The sequence below is a fragment of the Prionailurus viverrinus genome, chromosome A3, assembly GCF_022837055.1.
Source record: "Prionailurus viverrinus isolate Anna chromosome A3, UM_Priviv_1.0, whole genome shotgun sequence".
Lineage (NCBI taxonomy): Eukaryota > Metazoa > Chordata > Mammalia > Carnivora > Felidae > Prionailurus > Prionailurus viverrinus.
The window spans coordinates 116,102,259-116,123,312 of record NC_062563.1 but is presented as its reverse complement, the minus strand read 5'-3'; the positions used below and the strand labels follow the sequence as shown (position 1 = coordinate 116,123,312).

At 47.5% G+C, this 21,054-nt stretch overlaps 1 long non-coding RNA gene across 1 annotated transcript in view; it reads right to left on the bottom strand.

Moving 5' to 3' along the window:
• LOC125161826 (uncharacterized) overlaps nt 1-13,719 on the bottom strand; it is a 35,835-nt gene extending 22,116 nt beyond the window's left edge. Inside the window, exons 1-3 of the long non-coding RNA XR_007150773.1 lie at nt 12,266-13,719; nt 10,461-10,523; nt 7,610-7,765 (exon numbers count right to left, since the gene is read on the bottom strand). This is a non-coding gene — a long non-coding RNA (uncharacterized LOC125161826). The remainder of the gene's footprint in view (nt 1-7,609; nt 7,766-10,460; nt 10,524-12,265) is intronic.
• Between the last annotated feature and the right edge of the window lie 7,335 nt (nt 13,720-21,054).

The following is a 21,054-nucleotide window of genomic DNA, read 5'->3' as shown; positions in this document are numbered from 1 at the left end:
AGTCTCTGATGCTTCTTGCCTGCTCATCTCTTCCAGCTGGGCTATGGCTTGTTCTTGAGAATATTTCTAATCCGTCTTCCTCCTCTCCATATCCATCAGCTCTGCTCTCTTTTTTCTCTTGCAAAAACTTTGCAAATCCCCCAAATGAGTCTTTCTCCCCTAAGCTTCCTACATTTCCAATCTGTCCTCCACAGCCTGGGCCATTTCATTGCTGTTATACCATTTAAAACCTGCTGCTAGGATCGCTGTCCTTCCCTGGCCAAATGAATGGACCCGTGCGGCCATGGGACCAGCAGGTGGCTGGGACAGTGCTGCCCCCACACCCTTGTGCAACTCAAACTGAAGCTCCTTTACCCTTCCTGGGGAGGTGGGAGGAGGATGTAGCCTCTGTCCGCACTGCTATTGGCATGGCAGGAGCTGACAGTAAAACTTCCTTTATTTTGCTAATTCCCACTGTAAGCTCCCACTTGAGTGGAAGCAGAAAGCCAGCTCTTAGAACCAGCATGAGAACTAGATCTGAAAATTTCAGACACGTATGGAAATAGAAAAGTATAATAAACCCCAACGAGCCATCACGTAGCTTCAACAATTTTTAACTCATAGCTTCTCTTGTTTCTTCTCTACCCTGTGCAATCCCCCTCTCCCCACTCTGGGTTATTCTGAAGCAAACAAAACTGAAGACATTGGGTTTTCACAGAGCAAAACATCAGGGACGCAGACCCTTCGGTGATTCACAGTCTCAGTGCCCGTTTGTCCTCACCACCTATCTGTGGGCTGGCTCTTGCGGGGAGGGCTCTGCAAGGGACTCTGGGGCTGGGCTGTGGCTAATCATAGCTCATGACCCTCTCTCTACTGTCATCTATGGGTGATACCACTCCCTCCCCGTGGGAGCTGAAGGGTAGTGGGGGCCACATGCCTGGTGTCTCCGCACTGTGGCCAGTTTCCCCACCCAAGCCCCACACCTGCCCTCTGCTGGAGGCATCTGGGGCAGCCGGCAAAGCACTACCCACCACCTCCCCAAACCAAGGTCTTATCAACAGGGTGCTCATCAGACTTTCCAGCCAAAGTTAGAATCCATCCTTGAGCTTAATGGGAGGCCGAGGGAGAAGAAGTAGCAGCACAATAAAGGGAAGGAACCTAGACTGTGAAGAGTTAAAGTAGAAAATATGGTATCTGGGTTTCTAAGGACCCCTCGGAGGGACCCAACAGTGTAGTCTGGGGCAGGAACAAGGGTGACCAAGCCACAGGTGGCATAGCGAGGGGATACTGCGCTCAGGCGGCTGGAATGGAAGGGGGTTGGGCCAGAAACTGCAGTGGTTCATTTCCCTGGGGCCTCGGCACAGCCTTTTTTGTAATCAAAAACATTTGCAGGGCTCTGGGCTCAAGATACAAATTTGCATATTGCTTTACATAAGTCAGCATATGGAGTTCGCTCACCCCTAACACCAAGAAAGGGAAATTAAATTCAATTAGATTAATTAGTACAACTGATTGCAAATTGTTTTCAGACCTAATATTAAGGGTGCCGCATGCAGGAAATACAAAATAGATGTTTTAATTGGGAGAGGGGGGAGGAAAGGAGGGAGGCAGCTTGGGCAGCCCAGCCAGGTTCACCAGAGAGGAGTGAAAGAGAAACATGAGCTGGAAGGAGGGTGCCTGAACTTCTATGGGACATCTTAGCTCCCCACTTCTGCCCCCACCTTTACAATTGCTACAGACTGGGAAGAGGCTGACTTCCCGAGAGGATCAAGCTTAGGCTTGGCCGCTCTCTTGCCGTTATCACTTGCAAAGCTCAATACTGAATGCTGCAATTGTAATTTCTTAAGAGGGCTCACCCAATAGTATACAAGTCCTGAGATGTCCTGAGACGTCCTGAGAACTTACAACCGCCCCTGCCGTTCTTCCACCATTCTCCCCTTCCTTCCTTTGCTGGTTTGCTTCTCTCCCTTGCTGCTTTGTTTCTTGAAATCCAGGGTAGGAGAAAGGGGCTCCAAGGAAAAAAGGTCGTGGGGGTGGGTGCTGCGGGCAATCCCTGCTTTTGCCAGCCCTCCAGATCTGCAGCCCCTGTGAGCATAAGCCTGGCCCTGTGCGAGCTGAATTAGTCCTAACTCCCAGCCAGCCAGCCAGCCAGCATCAGCTGCTAACTCCCCCGGGTCGGGAGTTAACCAGCCCACCCTTATCAGATGTCTGCCTGGGCTCAGGGCAGATCCTCTGCCTCCCACTGGCCTGCTGGGGTCACTCAGTTGATGAAGTCGATGAGCAGCTGCCTTGCGTCCTGTGCTGAGAGGACCCCCATCAAGAGTCCTGGCTCGCCCAGCTGGGGCCCCAATATCCTGCAAGCCATTCCCTTGCCCCATGGACTGCCAGCTCCCCCTGGCTTTCTCTTGCCCCCCCTCCCCAGACAGATGACAGGAAGCATGATGGTGCTGTGACTGGTACTCCTGCTGCCTGCCCTCATCCCACCTGTTCCTGGCCCCCCTCCCCTTCCCCAATGGCTTATGTAACTGAAGTCCCAGCACACCTAGGACTAAGGCAGCCTCAGTTTTAATAAAAAGAGACTCATCCACTCCATTTTTGCTTTCCAGTCCAGGCCCCTTTGATGAGTTAGAAGGCCAGGGTACTCCCCAGAGAGCCAGAGGAGAGTAAAATGCTCTCAGTCAAATGCTATAGAGGGGCTCTCTGCACCATGAGTCACAGCTGGGGCCAAAGGGATTCCTGCATGGGTCAGCAGCATCCCTGAAACTCTTTCACCTGACTCAGGTTGGAAGGATTCATTCACTTATATATTATATTCATTCATTCAATCACATATCATCTCTTGTGTGCTAAGCCCTGTGAGATAACTCTGAGGTGGACCCATACAGCCTACCTCAGGGTGGCTAGACAAGTCCAGAAATAACTAGAATGTAAGACAGAATAGGCTAAGTCTTCAAGAGAGGCATAAGCAGGTGCTAGGTTATTTAGAGGTAGGGAGAGCACTTCTGGGTGGGCAATCAAGAAAGACTTCAAAATGGTGACCATGTAAACTGGCTTTCCAGGTGGGTAAGATGGCAGCAGGTGGGGATAGATAGAAAGGCCCACCATGGAGGGACCAGAGCAGTCCCAGGAAGAGGTGGGAGGAGTCTCACCACCCCCACCCCTTCAAAGGGCAGCATTCAATTTGGCTTTAGAGTTTGGGCAGAGAAGAAGTTGACAATTTTCGAGAGCTTTGTGGGCAAAAGGCGGCCGGAGGGTACACCAGAAGAAGGAGTGGCAGAGGAGGGAGCTGGGGAAGGAGGGAGCACAGTGTGGGGGTGGGTAGAAGTGTCAAAGACCTATTGTTCCTTCTAGAAACTTCCTCCTCTTTCCTGCTACTCCCAGCTGATGGCCAAGAGGAAAGTTAGAGGGGTCCCACTCACTGCCCTCAAAAGCCAGGCTCCACTCAGTTGTGGCAACTTCTATGCACGTTTCGGGCTCCACTGGGTCCTTGCCAGCAACAAGGGTGCCGCAATCCGGCCTCACCCTTCGTGAACCCGCTGCCTTGAGCCTCCGCGGGAGAGCAGAGGCTCGCCATCCAGGCAGTGGCCTGTTCTGCGTAATGATAAGCACGCTTCTGACATTGCTAAACGGCCGTCTACTTCTAATAAACCCCATGCTGGTGGGTGCAGAGCGAGAGGTAATAATCGCTCTTCCTGGCTCACTCAAACGGTAGTCAGGATTATAAAGGCGCATGAATCAGAGATGGCAGCCTGTAACAAAAGCTTTACCTCCAGCTGTTTTGTTCATTTTCTAAACAACAACAGAACATTCCCTCCTTCACCACCCCTCCCGCTTGTTCCTTTGTGTCTGGGATCCATTATCAGCCAAATGCATTCATCTAAACCTCCAGGCTAATACAACTTGAGGGAGGGAGGCCAGAAATGCCCCGTGTCCCATGGTTACGCACTCTTGCTCTCCTTGCTGCTGGTAACCTCCCACCTGGAAAGGGATCCCAGGTTCCTCAGCTGGGCACAATTCATCTCCCCTGCTGGCTTTGTCCTTCACCTTCTTCCAAGGCTATACCTGCTCAGGAGCCCTGGCCCTATTCCTGAGGCTTAGCACCAGGCTCCCTGGGCCTCCGCATTGTGGCCAAGACTTGGTCCCTCATCTTTTATACCCCTGTTCAAGTACCTGGGAACCTGTCTTGGTCCCTGCCTGGTGCCATGGTTGTTCTAAGGGCCTAACTACTACTACTACTTTCTTCATCTTCGTCTTCTTTTAAATTGAGGTGAAATTCACATAACATACAATTCACCATTTTAAAGTGAGCAATTCAGTAGCATTTAGTACATTCATAATGTTGTATAACCACTACTATCTTGTTCCAAAACACTTTCATTGCTCCAAAAGGAAACTCCATGCCCATTAAAGCAGTTACTTTCCATTTTCTTCTCCCCACAGTGCCTGGTGGCCACCAATCTGCTGTCTCTATGGATTTACCAATTCTAGATATTTCCTATAAATGGAATCACACAACGTGAGAACTTTTGGGTCTGGCCCTTTGCACTTAGCATAATGTGTTCCAGGTTCATCCATACTGTAGCCTGTATTCCTTCTTCTGTCAGAATAACATCCCAATGTATACAGACAACACAATTTGCGCATCCATTCATCCATTGGTGAACATTTGTATTCTTTCTACTCCTGGCTATAGTGAATAGTGCTGTTTATGATTATGCATATGTGTATATTTGTTTGAGTAGCTGTTTACGTTTCTTTGGGGTATATATCCAGGAGTGGAATGCCTGGGTCATATGATAAATTCTGTGCCTACTTTTTGAGGAATCACCAAACTGTTTTCCATGGCATCTGAACTTATACATTCTCACAAGCATTGTATGAGTGTTCCAACTTCTCCACATCCTTGTCCGAACTTGTTTTCTGTTTTTGTTTTTGTTTTTGTTTTGATCACAGCCAATCCAGTGGGTGTGAAGTGATTGCTCATGGCGGTTCTGATCTGTAGTTCCCTAGGGACTCATCATGTTGAGCATCTTTTCATGTGCTTGTTAGCCATTTGTATGCCTTCTTCAGAGAAAGGTCTATTTAATTCCTTCATCTATTTTCTGATTGGATTGGTTGTCCTTTTGTTGATGGGTTGTAAGTGTTCTTTATATATTCTGAATACTAGGCTGTGAATGCTATGATTCACAAATACTTTCTCCCATTCTATTGGTTGTCTTTCCACTTTTTTGGTGGTATCCTTTGATGCACGAAGGCTTTGAATTCTGATGTAGTCCAATTTATCTATTTTTCCCTCATGTTGCCTGTGCTTTAGGTGTCATATCCAAGAAATCATTACCAAAATTGAGGTCATGAATATTTACCCTATGCTTTCTTCTAGGAGTTTTATGGTTTTAGCCCTTATGTCATTGATTCATTTTGAGTTAATTTTTGTATATGGTGTGAGATAGAGATTCCTAACTTACTCTTAACTCTTGCTCTCAAGCCCATCTCAGCTCAGGATCCAACCTGGGTCCTGTAGCCTGCTGGTCATTGTCCCTGATGGCAGCATAGTTCAGTGTTTCTTGCTCTGGATTATGTGTTGGTCCAGGACACCCTTCTATTCTGTTCAGCCTCCATGCTGTGGGTTGCTCGTCTGCACTGTAACTTCTTCCCCAGGATTGGCCACCATGAGAGAGGACTTCTTCTTGGCTGACCAGTGAGGTCTGTTCCTCCAGCTTCAGTCTTGTTCTTGTTGTAAGTCTAACCCAGGCCCTCCAATCTCTCTCCTGAGACTGAGCAATCCTGCTATTGTATCAGATTTCTCCAGCAGTCTCTTGTGACAAAATCAAGTTTTTCCAATAAAGTGCAGTTGCTAAGGGTATGGACTGGAACTGTGACCATATCCCAGCCCAACCACTAACCACAAGGGTGACTACAGAGAACTACTTAACCTTTCTGTGCCTCAGTTCCCTCATCTGTATCCATTTACTTCACAGGGTTGATAGGGCCTTTATCTGAGTTCAAATATAAAAAGGGTTATGAAAAGTGGCCAGCCCTTGATAAAACCTCCATGAGTGTCATCTCTCCTTAAGAATGTCTAAAAACACCCCTGGTCCCTGGGAAGCACATTACAACTGACCAGAATGACATTTTAGCACGGATGAGCTCGTTGTCCTAGGTCCAAGGTCAGAAGGAGGTTACCTACCAGGCCAAGGAGGACAATAAACCTATCCATGTCAATAGCCACAGAGAACAACCACACACAAGGAAGGAAGGAAGGAAAGGAGGAGGAACTGTAGGGCCCCAAACCAATTTGGCTGGTTGTGAAATTCTGTTGGTGCCTCCAGGTTAGATGAATCTACAACCAATTCAGATGCATCATACCTGTGATCTAATAAAAGCAACAGAAAGCAGGAACTGATTTTGCTGAGCTGTCCTGGGTTGTTCTGTTTTTTTTTCCCCCTGATTTGCCTGCTATTGAGTCCTGGGGGAATCTTATTATCCCTGATGTAATCTAGTGGCAGGTTTGTATCCTGGGGCCAGAATCACAAAAGTCCCCTAGAGTCACCTGTAAGGAAGCCTGGGAGGAGGACCCTTCCCCATAACCACTCTCCTGGCTGTGTCCTTTACAGAGTTGCAGATGACTCATCCCTGGGAGGGAGGTTAGCCACCCGGATTTATTGTCTGTCTGAACAGGCTCTGTGCTGCACGACCAAAATAAAAGGGGAAAAAAATAGAGGTGTCTCAGCAAAATCGGCTGAATCAGAGTTAACAAGAAAATCTTGTAACTAATGATCAGAAATTAAAATGTACTCAGGAGCTTTACTTTTAACTGAATCGCAGGGTGGCAGGGTGATACTGTGCAGAATAGCGCAACTCTTATATTTTGCCAGCAGCTAAGGGCAGACTGTTCACAGCTTGTCTAGGTGGGAGGCTGGCACCCCATCAACCTGGGCTATCACTTCCGGACGAGAACTTCCCTCTCCCCTCATCTCAGCCCTCGACTCCTCTCAAGTAGAATGTGCCTTACCTTTCCATAGCACCTCTGGGGTTACGGTCTGTATCTCATTTGATTCTCACGACAGCCTCATGGTATTGGTGAAACACCCTAATCCCACACCTCTCCATTTTACAGAGGTGAATGCTGAGGCACAGACAGGTTCTGCAAGTGTAGGGCCTGATGAAGGATTCGAGTTTTTGAACCGTTGAAATTCCTGTACAAAGGCATCCTTGGAAACAGTTAAATAATCTCCGGTAGTTTCACTTTCCCATAAACCTAGATTTTCATGTACTTCGCACTTAAAAGGCTATGCGCTGCAGCAAGCTGGCAGATATGGGAGTCTGAAGTGCAAACGCATGGTTATTTTCTATATTTTAAATGTTAACAATGGCTTTCATTAGAACCAAAGTCAAATATTTTCTTGCTTGCCTAACTCTAAAAGCACTTAATTTTTACAAAGTAATTCAGATCTGGGGCTGCAGCGAACCATGAATATTTTCAGTCTCTGAGCGAATGCCTCAGAAAGCTGTGGAGGAAGAAAAGAAAGGGTGTCAAGTGAAATGGGCTTGTAGGCTTGACACTTCGCCTTTCACACAACTCTCCTGGCCACCCAGTTATCAATATCACGATTAGCCACACTTCACCTACCCGGATAATGGACACCCGCAAGGGAGAAGCTTGCAGTCTACATGCCGGGGGAGACACAGAGTGATTTCATTTGAGTTTTATTTGCAGATGTCTCCCTGGAAAGGGGAGGGGGCGCTCCTCTCTGATTCTTCAATTACAAGGAAGCAGCAGGACCTCCTGCAGAGAAAAGACACCCGTCAGGAGACTGGGACTCTGGTCCACCCTTTAGCACTTACAAGGCTTGAGGTCTTGAGAGAACAATTCTCAGTGCCTCATTTCTCACATCTCTAAAATGGGGATAATCATCCCTCCCATGCAGGGTTGTTGAAAAATCTCGTTTGGATTGAATCAGGGGGAAAAACATGAATACCCATGCATATATGTACAGATGCAGGGCTTATCCTAGAGTCGGGATTCAATAACATAGGTGAATTTCAGTAGGAATAGGAATTACAGTTGTACCTGTATTGCAATAGCATAAGGCATTTGGTAAGTATTCTCTAGGTTTGACTTTGCTCTCCTCTGTGAATACACAAAAAGTCTGGCTGAAATCCTATTTTAGTGACACACCCCCTGCAATGCCAACCTGAAGCCACCTCTTCCTCCTCGGTGTTCATCGTCTGGATCTCTCATTAGACTGAACATTGTAACACTCAAAAGCATTCTTTCTGTTTATGGGATCTAGGGCATGAGCAGGTCTGGATGTTCTGGAGTGGGGCAAGATACCAGGATGTGAGTGTATGGGTAGTGGTGGGTTGGTGGGCGAAGGGTAAGAGAGGACATGAGTTTTGGCAAAGGCAAGTAAGTCCATAGAGCCAGCCTGAGATCAGGAGGCCAGTGTGAGGGCAGAAAAGAGTCAGGATGGGAGGCCATAGTTGGGTGGTCATGCAAAGTTTAGGGCCTGACATTTAGGCCCTGTCAAACCAGGGCAGTGGATTGATAGAGGTTCAAGTGGCCAGATAGTCTGCACCAGGGACAGGTGGCCTAGCACATCAGAACTCCATGCATGAATCATGACAGGCAAGAGTATATAGATCCCTGTCAACACATAGGTCACCAGAGTCGCTTAGGGGATTTTCTCAAAATACAAGTTCCCGGGCCTCAGCCACTGAGATTCTGAGAGGAAGTCAGATGCACTGTTGAAAGAGCTCATGGGCTTTCCTGCTCCACCAGGGCATGTGCTCACCAGGTGATGACCTTGAAACTTAACAGAAGGCTTAATGAAGGTTTACCAAGAGGCAGGAGGTCTGCAAGGCATACAAACCAGCTCAGAGCATGTGATGAGCTCACAAACACTTTGTGAAGAAAAATTTTTAAAGAGAAGGGCAAATACCACCTTGAGGATCAAGAAACCAAAGTCAGATGACAAAAAAGAAAAAGGAAAGCAGTCATTTCCTTTAGAAAGATCCATGTGGGAAGGTTGTCACCAGACCCAGCCCAGGTTCTCTCTTAACAATGTCCTGCACCTGAGTTTCCCCATCAGCTCCACAAAGACTGGTCATGCCTGTGTGAGAAAACACAGTTGGTGTGAATCAGTAAGGATTCGAATCTTACCTCTTGCTGATTTGGTTAATTTCTAGCTAATTTCCTCTACACCATAATAAGAGTCCCAGGCTCTAAGCTAAGGTCCACTCTTAGTGGGGATGTGGGTAGGACCACTTTGAGAACAAAAGGATCATGGGGAGTTGGTTTATCACACATATGTCTTTCTTTTCTTCCATAAAAATTGTTTACGGAAATATGGTAGCCTCAGCTCTCTTCCCCTGTCTTATGTCCGGAAACCCAAGCCTGACATTAGATTGTCCTTTGGAGAAACTAGGGGAACCAAGAGAAAACACCTACTAATATTGACCATTGGGATCCCCCCACAATGAAACCGCAAGGTCACTTTTGATCATGCCATGGTTCAGCTCACCAGGTGGCATACCCTATCCATGAACACAGAATGTCTCATTGTTTAATATGCCCGTACATCCACAGTTAATAGGAAATTTGAGGACATCTTCCAAACTGAAAGACAGAGAACAAACAAACAAATCGAAGGGAAACTAGGGAATTCCATAAGGGAGCTTGAGGGAGAAAGAAACCACTGAATAACCAAAGAAATAGTATAAGAAAAATCCCTAGAAATGTAGGATATAGAATCTCCAAATTGACATTAGGAAATAATCAGAAGATCAGGTATAAGGAAATGGCCCAAAGCCTTGCAGAGAGGGGGGGGGGGGGGAAAGGGCAACAAATGAAAGAAAATGACTGCACTGGTATCAGTGGAACCTCAAGAGTGTAGTGGAAGCTTGAAGGCAAGGAAGCAATTTTTGGCAGATGATTTACCTTGTGTCTTTTGCATTTCTGGATATCTTGTGAGAGCGGCACTGACGGCCCCTTGTTTGGGACTATCTTTTCAAGCACATTTGTATAGTGAACAGTTTTTGAAGGCAGCAATAGTGTTTCCCTCCAGAGCAAAAATGCCCATTATAAAAGATTTAGTTTCCCGAAGCTCAGGGTTCATCTGTGGTAACACAACCCACTGTGTGTGGGTAGGTGTCACTTGGCCCTGTCTCTGCCACCTGTGAGAACTGGGGTTAGGAGAACCAGTGTCAAAAAAAAAATGCTGATATTCTGCCTTCTCCCATTACTGTGAGTAATAAACTCTCCTTTAGCTCTGACCCAGGGGTCTTGTGTCTTTTACCAGCTGGTGGGCCAACTTGTCAGCTTGCAAGTAGGGCAAAACCTCAGACTCTTCACAGTTCTTGAGAGCATTGCCTTCAGAATCCTGAAGCAAATGACTTTCACCTTAAAATTTTATACACAACCCAAGTAGAGAGCCAATGTGAAGTAGAATAAAGACATTTTTACCATTCAAGAATTTTACCTTTACAGATGCAAATTCAAAAAGCTTACTTCTCATTCTTAGGAAGGTACTCTAGGATGCTATCTAGAAAAAAAAGAAAGAAAGAAAGGAAATCAAGAATTAAGATCTATGATCCAAGAAAGAAGTGAACCAAAATTAGAGATTGGAGAACAGAATCCCCAGGGTGTCTGTTATGCAGCCTGCAGAGAAAGCAACCAGTGACATTGGGGCATTTGAACAGAGAGCCTCTTGAGTGAATTCTTAAGGAAGGAAAAAAAAAGGGAATAAGGATTTGTTTGAGATCATGGCAAGTATGTCACATGGGAGAATTTGGAGAAAAGAGTGAGAGAGTCACAGAAAATCAGGGAAATGAAAAAGGTGAAGCAATTGTTAATTCAGGGAAAAACAAAAGATTGTATGAGAAAGGAGGTTGGTCGTAATTCACCATTTGGCTCAGTGTATAAGTGCTGATTATTGATTTTGCCAAAATTTATTTTATAAATATGTCACTGGGATAAAAGGAGAGAAATGTGGGCAGTGGTGTGGAAAAACTAAGTCCTTATCTCCCATGGCACAAAGTCAATAGATAATGTCTAAAATTGATATTTCAAGAAACAGCTGTATAATATTCAATTATCGAGGTAAATGCCAGGGGAAAGCCCTACAAGCGTGAAGGATGGTTACCTCTGGGGAAAGGGAGTATATTTGGAATAGGAGATTTCTGTATGTAAACATTACTTCAAACAAGTATTACTTTGATAAAAGTAATTAAATGCAAGTTTGAGTTTTTTAACAAGACAAAGATAACTGGTATAGCCCTTAGTGTCCTGGATCTCTTTTTTCTTGCAATCCGACTGGCATTGCCTTTATCAGTTCAAAAACCTCAGCTTTTTTCATTGTGAAAAGACAAATTTTAAAATGTGTTACATTTTGGGGCTCCTGAGTGGCTCAGTTGGTTAAGCGTCTGACTCTTGATTTTGGCTCAGGTCGTGATCTCAAAGCTCATTGGATCAAGCCCGGTGTCCGACTCTGCTCTGACAGTGCAGAGCCTGCTTAGGATTCTCTCTCTCTCCCTCTCTCTGGCTCTTTGTTTCTCTCTCTCTCTCAAAATAAATAAGGAAACAAAAAAATTTAAAAAATAAAATGTGTTACATTTTGAACTTCTTAGTTACACGACGCATAACATTGTTCTCGTGTTTTTCTTGACTAGATTCTCAAAAGGTAAATTTTCTTGGGGAAAAAAGGGAAAAGAACAGGAAGGGGCCTGGGATCTGGAGCTGAAAAGAAGTGGGTTTCAGCCCTTCTGCGCTGGCCATCAGTGCTCACGCTGTGCATCCTTGGACAAGTTACTGCACTGCTCTGAAACACGGTGTCCTGCCGTGTAGGTGAGGAAAACAACGCCTTCCTTGCAGGGCAGTTATGGGCAGTGTGTGGGTGTTTTAGTTCCCTGCAGCCTCAGTAGACCTGGCTACCTGCATGGAGGAAGCACCTGCTAAGTACTGATGTGAGCCCATTAAGAGCAATTTCTAAAGACATTTGGAAATGGAAGCAAGTGGCCGCTATGATTTAGGTAGAGGTTTGCCAAGAAGCTGGAGTTGGACTGAAAACACTCTTTCAAAGTTCTGTTCATGCTCAGTAGTCTGGACTTTTCTTTCATCCTAGCCAAGATATACAGAATTCAGGCCATTTCAGCTGTACTGCCGCAATGAGAAAGGTTGTATAGAGAAGAACAGAGCTAAGCAAACCCGTTCTCCACGGAATGACTTTGTTTTATAACAAAGAGAATTCCCATCTGTCCACACTGGATTCCCATCAGATGCACGTACCTAGTCTTCAAGACGTGTTCCCACCCTGGAGCTTCTGGTTCTGGAGTGTGAACGATGTTCTGTGGTTTGAATATCTTTGCTAGGGCTCACCTCGCCTTCTTATGGGTTCCCCTCCCTAGGCCCCACTTCACAGGTAGGCTGTTACCCTGAAGCCGACTTGGTCGGGAAGTCCCAAAGCCAATTTCAGCAGGCCAGGGCGGTCAGTGGTCATCCCTCTGGATGCTTAGCCCACAGCCCTGCCATTTGCAGATAGGCCAGTCTGAATGCTCTTGGTTCCTGTTAAATTTGTGTTGTCGATTCCCCAGGGCAGCAGGACAGAAGCACCAAGTATGCCTCAGCAGAGGCCAGGTTTGAGAGGTTTTCATGTGCTTCACGATCCAACAGAAAGAATTCTTGGTGGTTAGGATGAACTGTGGCCTATTCGTGCTGTCCAAGTTGCCAGGGCCTGTTCTGGACATAAAGGTGAATGTGATCCCGGCTGGCTGACTAGACACAGGAGCAAACAAAGTGGCTTCATCTGGAAAATCTGGTTTGGTCTGCTCAGGGCAGTTCAGTTCAGCAAGCACCCTCTGAGAGCAGACCCTTGTAGATGCAGTGTGGGCCCCATCCTCGGAGGGGCTTACAAAGAAACAGAAGTGCAAGGGCAGACACGTAAACAGGAGGTACAGTTCATGCGTGGAGTGCTAAGTCAGCTTTGCAGAGGACATGGTGGGAACATGGGAGCACAGGCTGACAGAAGGTGTTCCATGAGGACACGAGGTTTCCATGGGGACACAGGTGACCCCCTTGTGCTGGGAGGGCTGGAAGGGGTTTCCTAGCAGATGACTCAGCCTTCCTTCAGCCCCATGTTCTTCCCCAACCTCAAAACAAATTGTCAGAAGTTCATAAAGTTAATGCACCATTTTTTATAGTCGGGGTTGAGCCAGGTACTAGAAGACAGTGTGGAGAAGCAAAAGTGGGTTTCTGGGGCTCGGACTATGCCCCCTTGCCTCTTGTCCTATCAGCCTTATGACTCAGCCATCCTGTCTTCTGGGAAGCTTTTCCATTCCCCCGCCCCCACCTTGGTGCCCCTTGTACGCCAGTGACCTCTGTTACAGCCAAGAGCACATCCTCCCCCTGTCCTAACTCTCTCTAAAATAAAACCTGCTTCTCTCCACTTGTCCTCGAAGGCAAGGACTGGTGGCCAGCTCTTGAAATATTTCCTGCCATGTAACAGGTGCCTAGTAAATATCTATACTTGGTGATCTCCATATACATTTGGGGGGCTGACTGCCATGTACTTTGTGAGGCAGCATGTTCACTGAGAAGAGGTAGGCAGCTCTACCACTTATATGTTGGGCGACCTTGGGCACCTGGGTGGCTCAGTCAGTTAAGCGTCCGACTTTGGCTCAGGTCATGATCTTGCAGTTTGTGAGTTTGAGCCCCACGTTGGGGTCTGTGCTGACAGCTCAGAGCCTAGAGCCTGCTTCAGATTCTGTGTCTCCCTCTCTCTCTCTGCTCCTCCCCTGTTTGTGCTCTGTTGTCTCTCTGTCTCTCAAAAATAAATAAACATTAAAAAAAATAGGTTGGGCAACATTGACCAGTTATTTAACTTTTCTGAGACTCAAGTGTCTCATCTGTGAAATCATGAGGACAACACCTGCCTCGGCAAACTGCTAATAGCATTCACAGTGAATGCAGAGCACATAGGCGTATATTTGACACACAGTAATAGCTCACTAAATGCTAATTCCTTTCTCCCTTCTTTACCTAACAAATGGTTGATGGGTGAATGAATCTGAGGTCAGTACGGCTAGCCAGGTGTTAAACAGGCAGAACCACTTAGCGTAAAACTCCACCCATGAGGGAGTTTGCAGGGGGGATTTCACTGTATCATTTTCTTTCTGGTAGGAACACAGAGTTTTATTATTTTTAAAAATGTATTTATTTGTTTTGGGGGGGTAAGCAGGGGAGGGGCCGAGAGAGATGGAGAGAGAGAGAGAGAGAGAGAGAGTGACCCAAGCAGGCTCCTCGCTCAGCACAGACCCAGCCAATATGGGGCTCTATCTCACAAACTGCGAGATCATGACCTGAGCCGAGGTCAAGAGTCAGACGTGTAACTGACGGAGCCACCCGGGTGCCCCGTAAAATTTGTTATTTTATCCTTAATGTGAGGAGCAGCAGAGCCTGGTGACTATGAACCCGGAGCTCTGGCCACGGACTTCTTGGACCTGAAGCTTACTTTTACTACCAGGTGAATCACTTTGGGTGAATCACTGAGCCATCTTGGCCCCTAAGTTACTCGTTCGTTCGTAAGACAGAGATCGTAGTACTGTTACCACATAGCTGTTCCTTGTGCGAGGATTGACGAAGTTCAAATCTTGAAAGCTCTCAGAACAATGCTGAGCACAGAGTTAAGTGCTGTGTAACTGGTTGCTATGCTACTATTCTTTCGTGTGTCTAAAATGTTTTATGATTGACTAATTAAGCCCGGTTATCAGATACTCAAATGGAACAATTAAATATGGGACGATGCAGGCATCTTCTCTGCAGGCAGAGCAAGATCCTCTCGGCATTAAGGCCATTCTCCCACCTTGTTCCACCTGCTCTCGTCACCTTCTCCTCTCCTCCTTGTCCGCCGCCACAATTGCTCAGGATCATCGTCTGTCTTCCACTCTGACTGACCGTGACATGGTGTAGGCCTCATAATCTCTCTTGGACTATTTCTGGAGTCTCAGGCCCCTTGTCACAGAATCTCATCTTCGAAGCACCTTACTTCCTGCTACTTAATCCATCTCTCTCCTCTTACACACGGGTCAGTATCATTCACTTCCTCCAACACCTTCAGTGGCTCACAGCTACCTCTCGTCGGTCCCCCTCTCTGACCCACACTCTTTCCATGTCTTCTATGCCACGCTCCACATTCCCTGAAAAAGGCCTGTCCTTTCCTGCTTCTGTGTCTCTGTTCAGGCTGCTGTTGCCTAGGACGTGTCCCCATCTCCAGCTTTTCGAAACCTCACTTATGCTTTAAGTTCATCTCACATGGGGTCTTTTCTTCCTTGGAACCTCCAGAATTCTCTTTTTGAACTTCCTTTCTGAACTCTGTCTGAACTGCTTTGGGTCCTTAACATCCTATCTCCTGGCTCAAGCCCGAGTGTCCTTTAAAACCACCAATCCATCAGTGGATCTAGAACTCCTGCCCTCCATTTGGTGAGAGACCGGCCCCCAGCCCCTGAGCAAGGGACCCCACCGGAAGGCAGGCAGAAGCCCAGGGCACGGGGTGCTGGACGCAGTGTTCTCACAGCATCCGGGGGTACCTCCAAACCTGAAAATCATGCAGATGCCAGGCTGGTGAGTTGAAGAGAGGCAGGATTCAGGTACGAGAGCTGAGCATAAGAAGCAGAGCTAAGATACTTCCTGGGGTGTGGGGTGTGGTGGGACTGTCTCTGAGAGGGAGGGCGGAGCTTCTGGGGGTGCGGGCCAGGCCAGACTTGCTCTGCCAACCTCTGTTCCTCCTGTGCTTGTGCTCTGTTCTCCTGGACTCTGACACCGCTGACAGTGTGGCTTCCCTGCAGGGCTCAGCACGGAGCGTGGCACACCGGGGGTAGCACACAGGTGACAGACCCGATCTGTGTGCGGGTGGAGAATGAACACAAGGGCCGAGGAAACACCCAAGTGGGCGAAATGGCAATGAACTGCAGGCAAGGAGGGGCCAAGACTGGCGACAGGGATCGGTCACCCTCGCTGCTCTTCTCTGCTTCTTCCCCCTGCCGGGCTCGTCACCAATTCCCAACCGAAGAGCAGTGTTGCTGGGGATCAGGTTCTCCGTGACCCCGGGGGCCTCAGACCCAGCCTGACCTCTAAGTGACCTCTGGATCAGGGTCAGCCTTCAACACTCCAGAGCCCTGTCCTCTGCTCTGGACACTGATGTTCAATCCTCACAATAAAACTATAATGACGACAGACATTTTCGAAGACATAATATGTTCCTGGCTCTGTGCTGAGAACTCCACATTTCATTTAATCTCGCACCAACATTATGAGATAGCTGTGACTATCGCCCCATTGACAGAGTCGGAAATTGAGCTCAGAGAAGTTAGGTAATGTGTCCCTAGTCACACAGCCAGTTACTGGAGGATCTGAACCTACATTATCTGACCCGAGTCCACGGGACTAACTACTGTGCTTTAGAGGAGCATGTTGGTCAAAGAAAAAGTGGAACGGGGCTCAAGGGAAGGCTTTTTTTCTAGAAGTCAGGGTAGGAGAAATTGAGATACTATTCAGTTAATGGGGAAGGGTTGGGTGACGGGGCGGCATACCTGTAGGAGCAGGAAGGTTAGAGGAGGCCCAAGGCACAGGTGAGGCTTGGCCTCAAAGGAGGCTAAGAGGGAAGAAGCAGTTCATTCCACGTGGCCTCAAACTCCTGCGTTCACAGAGGAGAAAAGTTATTTTCAGTAAAAGGCAGGGGAGGAACTGGGTTTGGGCGAAGGGTGGAGGGTGGAGGGATTCGGTCTCCCTGCTGTGGGGACAGGCCCCGGGGCATCTCCTCAAGTTGAAGGACAGGCCGGCAGAAAAGAATAAAAGGCCCAGTGGAGCTGGAGCCGGCTGCCTCCCTTGATCTCACACCGCAGTGAGATGAATGGGAACAGTTTGGGAACAGAGCGTGTCCTCTCTGTTGTCTCCTATATAGCTTCTGGCTGTCAGCGCACCTTGTTACGCCCAGGGAGCACCCTGCAGAAATGGAAGGGGGCAGGGACTCGCATGCTCCGTCCTAGGGATCCGGGCACCCCTGCCGGGAAGCGGTCTTCTGGAGGGGAGGGAGGCACAGTGCATCCCCCCCCCCCCATCCCACCATCATGGATGGCACACCCTTCATCCCGGCACCGTGGCCGGCCCAGGGGGGATGTGCCCTCAGAGGCTGCAATTTCTCAGAAGGCCATGCGGTGAGCCTTCCGCAGGGGATGCACACAGCTCCTCGCTGTGCTGGACAGTGAGTTATTGCAGCCTGTTATCTTCAGCAGCAGGTGGAGGCATCCTGGGCCGCTCCTTTCTGCAGAGCAAAGCCAGATAATATTTACTGACTCAAATGAATAACGTAACCAGCCCTGGTGCAGCACAGAGGATGTGTCTCTCACCCAAGGTTTTGGTTTTTTTTTTTTCCCCTCCTTTCTTCCTTCATTATGTTTGTAATTCTGTTTTATTATTTCCCATTGGAAAGCTGTGAAATGAAAATGATGCAAATCTACTGCTGTGAAATAATGTCGTGCTCCAGTCCTTTTCCAATATGCCCTGAGGTTTGCACTGTGACGGCTTCATTAAATTAGTCGGCTCCATGGCAAATGGAAAAGCGCTCGGAGCTTCGGGGTGTGTTAATCCGAGTTAGGATGCCTGAGACCTTGGACCACCAGGGAGCTCGGGAGGTTGGCTCTGCGTGTTGGAGAGAAGAGGCTCTTATCATCACCTGTAATGTCCCAGAGGTCTCCATGTTCACACAGCTGCTCGACCTCTCACGTCACCTTCCAACCTGCACTCTCTCCTCTGTGAGCCAGATGTGCCCAGCTGTTGGCACAAGTCAAGGGAAGAGACAGGTTAGGGCACAGTCTCTTCAGAGGCACAGTGGGCAGCGGCTTAGTGCGTGGAGTTGGGGGGCAGGGAGGGGACTTCAATCTAGTATAGGTAAACCATATAGACCACAGGTAAAAGGTAAGCCTCCTCTCGAAGGCCAGCCAGGACTCACGTTGCCAGATGCCGGGGAATATGCCTGAGATTCCTGCAGATGCAGTGCAAGTGTGGCCATGTCCTCTTCTGTCACCATCCCCCAGAGTTTATGAGAACAGATTCTCCTTGCTGGGCTCTATTGCAGTATTAAAGATTTCCATTACTGATAGTTCTTTCCAGTTAGCACTTTCAGTATTAAACTCTGTCATTATGAAGTAAAATATGCATGATCCCTAAATCTATGGGTATTATAACAAGATTTCATTGTTATAAATTTGTCTTCTTGGTCCTCTGTTTCTGTCTTTGCTGTCTTTTTAAAACTCTAATGTCTGATAGCTATAGCCAGGAGGTAATTAGAAAGTGGTACTAAAGAATCACAAGCTTATTCTCTCACTCATTCACAGAAATTTATTGAGTGTCTACACTAAGATATGGTCCCGCAGCCAGTGGGAAAGACAGCGGTGACAGCTAATCATAATACTAAGGAATTTTGGTCTGAGGTGATTTGGGAAGCCCCCTCTCCACCACACATGTAAATATTGTATGAAATAAAATAAAACAATTTGAAACCATAGCTGCACTTGAATGGAAGGGGGAATCCTAGATTCCAAAAATGAGTGTGAACTCAAACCTGGAGTGATGAGTGTGAGCTGATGGGGAATTGAATCCAGATGGCTAGAGTTCGAACACCCAAGAGGCCGATGTGAAGGCTGTGGACACCCGGGTGGCTGGGATCAGAAACAAGACCGTACATATAGTTGACTCCTTAAAAGGGCTAAACAATCCCCACCCACCAGCTGGGTGAATGGTGATGGCATGGCAGCAGGCCAATAATTTACGCAGAGAAATGATAATTTGCAAAAGATGGAAAACCAAGCTTGTGCTAAGTGTAGATGCAGGGTCCAAATTCCCATGGCTTCCACAGAGTGGAAACCACAATCAGAGGAGAAATCAATGAACCAAATGGTTTAAAGTCAATGGGACCCAACAGAGGCAAACTTGAACCTTCCCCGAGGCATGCCTCCACAACCTGGACACCTGAGGTGTGCAGAGAAAATGACTCCTGCTGAAGATGAGCTCACACAGAGGATTTACACAGCACATAAGGAAACAAACTGGCAAGAGAGAAAGGATCAGATTCTTTCTCAGAGAGAAAGGTGGCACCTGACTTGGCCACCTATGCTGCTCCTAGAGTTACTCAAAACCTCCCATTTCTGCCCATTCACTCAATTTCATCAACCCTCCAACTCTAATCCATACACTTGGCAGTGCCTGGAGTCCCTGACTCTCTTCTTTCCAGTATATATATATATATATATATATATATATAAGGATGTATAAATTCCTTTCCACTTAATTTGCGCACCACACCCCTAAGGTACTTAGGAATCCTTATTGTTTGTATCTGAGCCCACTAGTCAGATGTGATCGCAGGACAGGAGGCTTCTGACACCTCCTCACCTGGCCGTGTGGTGAGACTGCTCCAGGGTAGTGACTCCAAGCTTGGTTGGTGGTCTCAATCTTGTGAGCCCTTAAAATGTGGAGAGTGTAGGTCCTTTCTTTTTTCATAGGCTGATGTCATTTGACCCACTTTTACTTTCACCGACGACTACTGGTGGCCTTTGGAGTGAGCCTTTCCAGGATACTGAAATTTGGCACTTGGACTCAAAGATCAGAGTTGACTAAGGACTGTGACTCAGCATTCACTGAAAGACCTGCCTGCCAGGCAAAACTTGGCCACACTCTGCTGTGCAACTGCAGGTCGAGGCATCCCAGGGCAGGTCACTGTCCCATCAGGGCATCATCAGCTTTGTCCTCAGTTGGTGGAGGTGTGGAACTGTTGTTATCTCTCTTTTTTTTTAATTTTTAAAAATGTTTATTTTGAGAGAGAGAGCATGCGTGAGCAAGCAAGGGAGGGGCAAAGAGAGAGGGAGAGAAAGAATCCCAAACAGGCTCTGTGCTGCCAGAGCAGAGCCCAATGTGGAGCTTGAACTCATGAAACATGAGATCATGACCTGAGCAGAAATCAAGAGTCAGACACTTAACTGAGCCACCCAGGTGCCCCGGAACTATTGTTATTTCTGCCTTCAAATCACAAATTACTCTTGTTTTGGCTTTATCGCCATCAGCAAAAAACGTTTGTCCTCCTGGGGCAAAGGCCTCATTCTTGTTTCTCCATTTCCTTGGGTGTTCAAGAGGGACTGAGAGCCACCTACACTCTGTGACTTTATGGGAGTAGTAAAATATAAGTTACTTTACCTTGGACAAGGAGGAGTTTTTCCAATCATCCATTTAGGAAAACATTCACTGAGAGCTTGATGTGCCCAGCCCAGTGGTGGGGATAAGGCAAGAAAGAGACAGCTTTCCTGCCACCAGGGAACTCAAGGTCAGGTACAGATATATAGAGAGACCAACAATAGGTGAGGACGTTGGCTCCTTGAGTTATTTTAGTGCAGGGCCTGCTTCCCCTACTCAGGGGAGAGGGTACTGGCGAACCTATCTGATCTTTCCTTCTCTGCAAGGCTGGTTTAAATCCTGCGGACACAGCTCGAGGAGTCATCAGAGTATCTTCTTCAATAGGCGGCTTTATCTATCCCATGGCCTCCTCTCCTTTTCATAGTGGGGAATGAAAGTACCACAAAAGAGCCAAACCATAACTAAAGAAGGTAAGAGGGGCATTGTATGAATTGATACAACCCCCGGAAGAGATTCTGGGTATGTACACTCAGTCCTTGACTTCCTCTACCTGCAGTAGTCCTCAGCAATGATGAGCTTGAACCATGGCCCTCACTGAAGGCTTTCTGGATGAAGGGGAGACAGACACCTGTTTAGGGCACAGTTCCTGCGGCAGCCAGAAGCGAAAATGGCCCCCAATGATCCCCCCTCCTGGCATCAGCTTCCTTGTGTAATTCCGTCCCCATAAGTGTGGGCTGAAACTAGTGACTTGTTTCTATCACACAGAATGTGGCAAAAGTGACAGATGGTCACTCGTGAGATTAGGTTCTAGAGGACCTTGACTTCATCTTGCTGGCACCTTCGACTTGTGGGTCTGCTTAGTGAACTGGTATGTTGGAGAGGCAAGGACTGAGGCA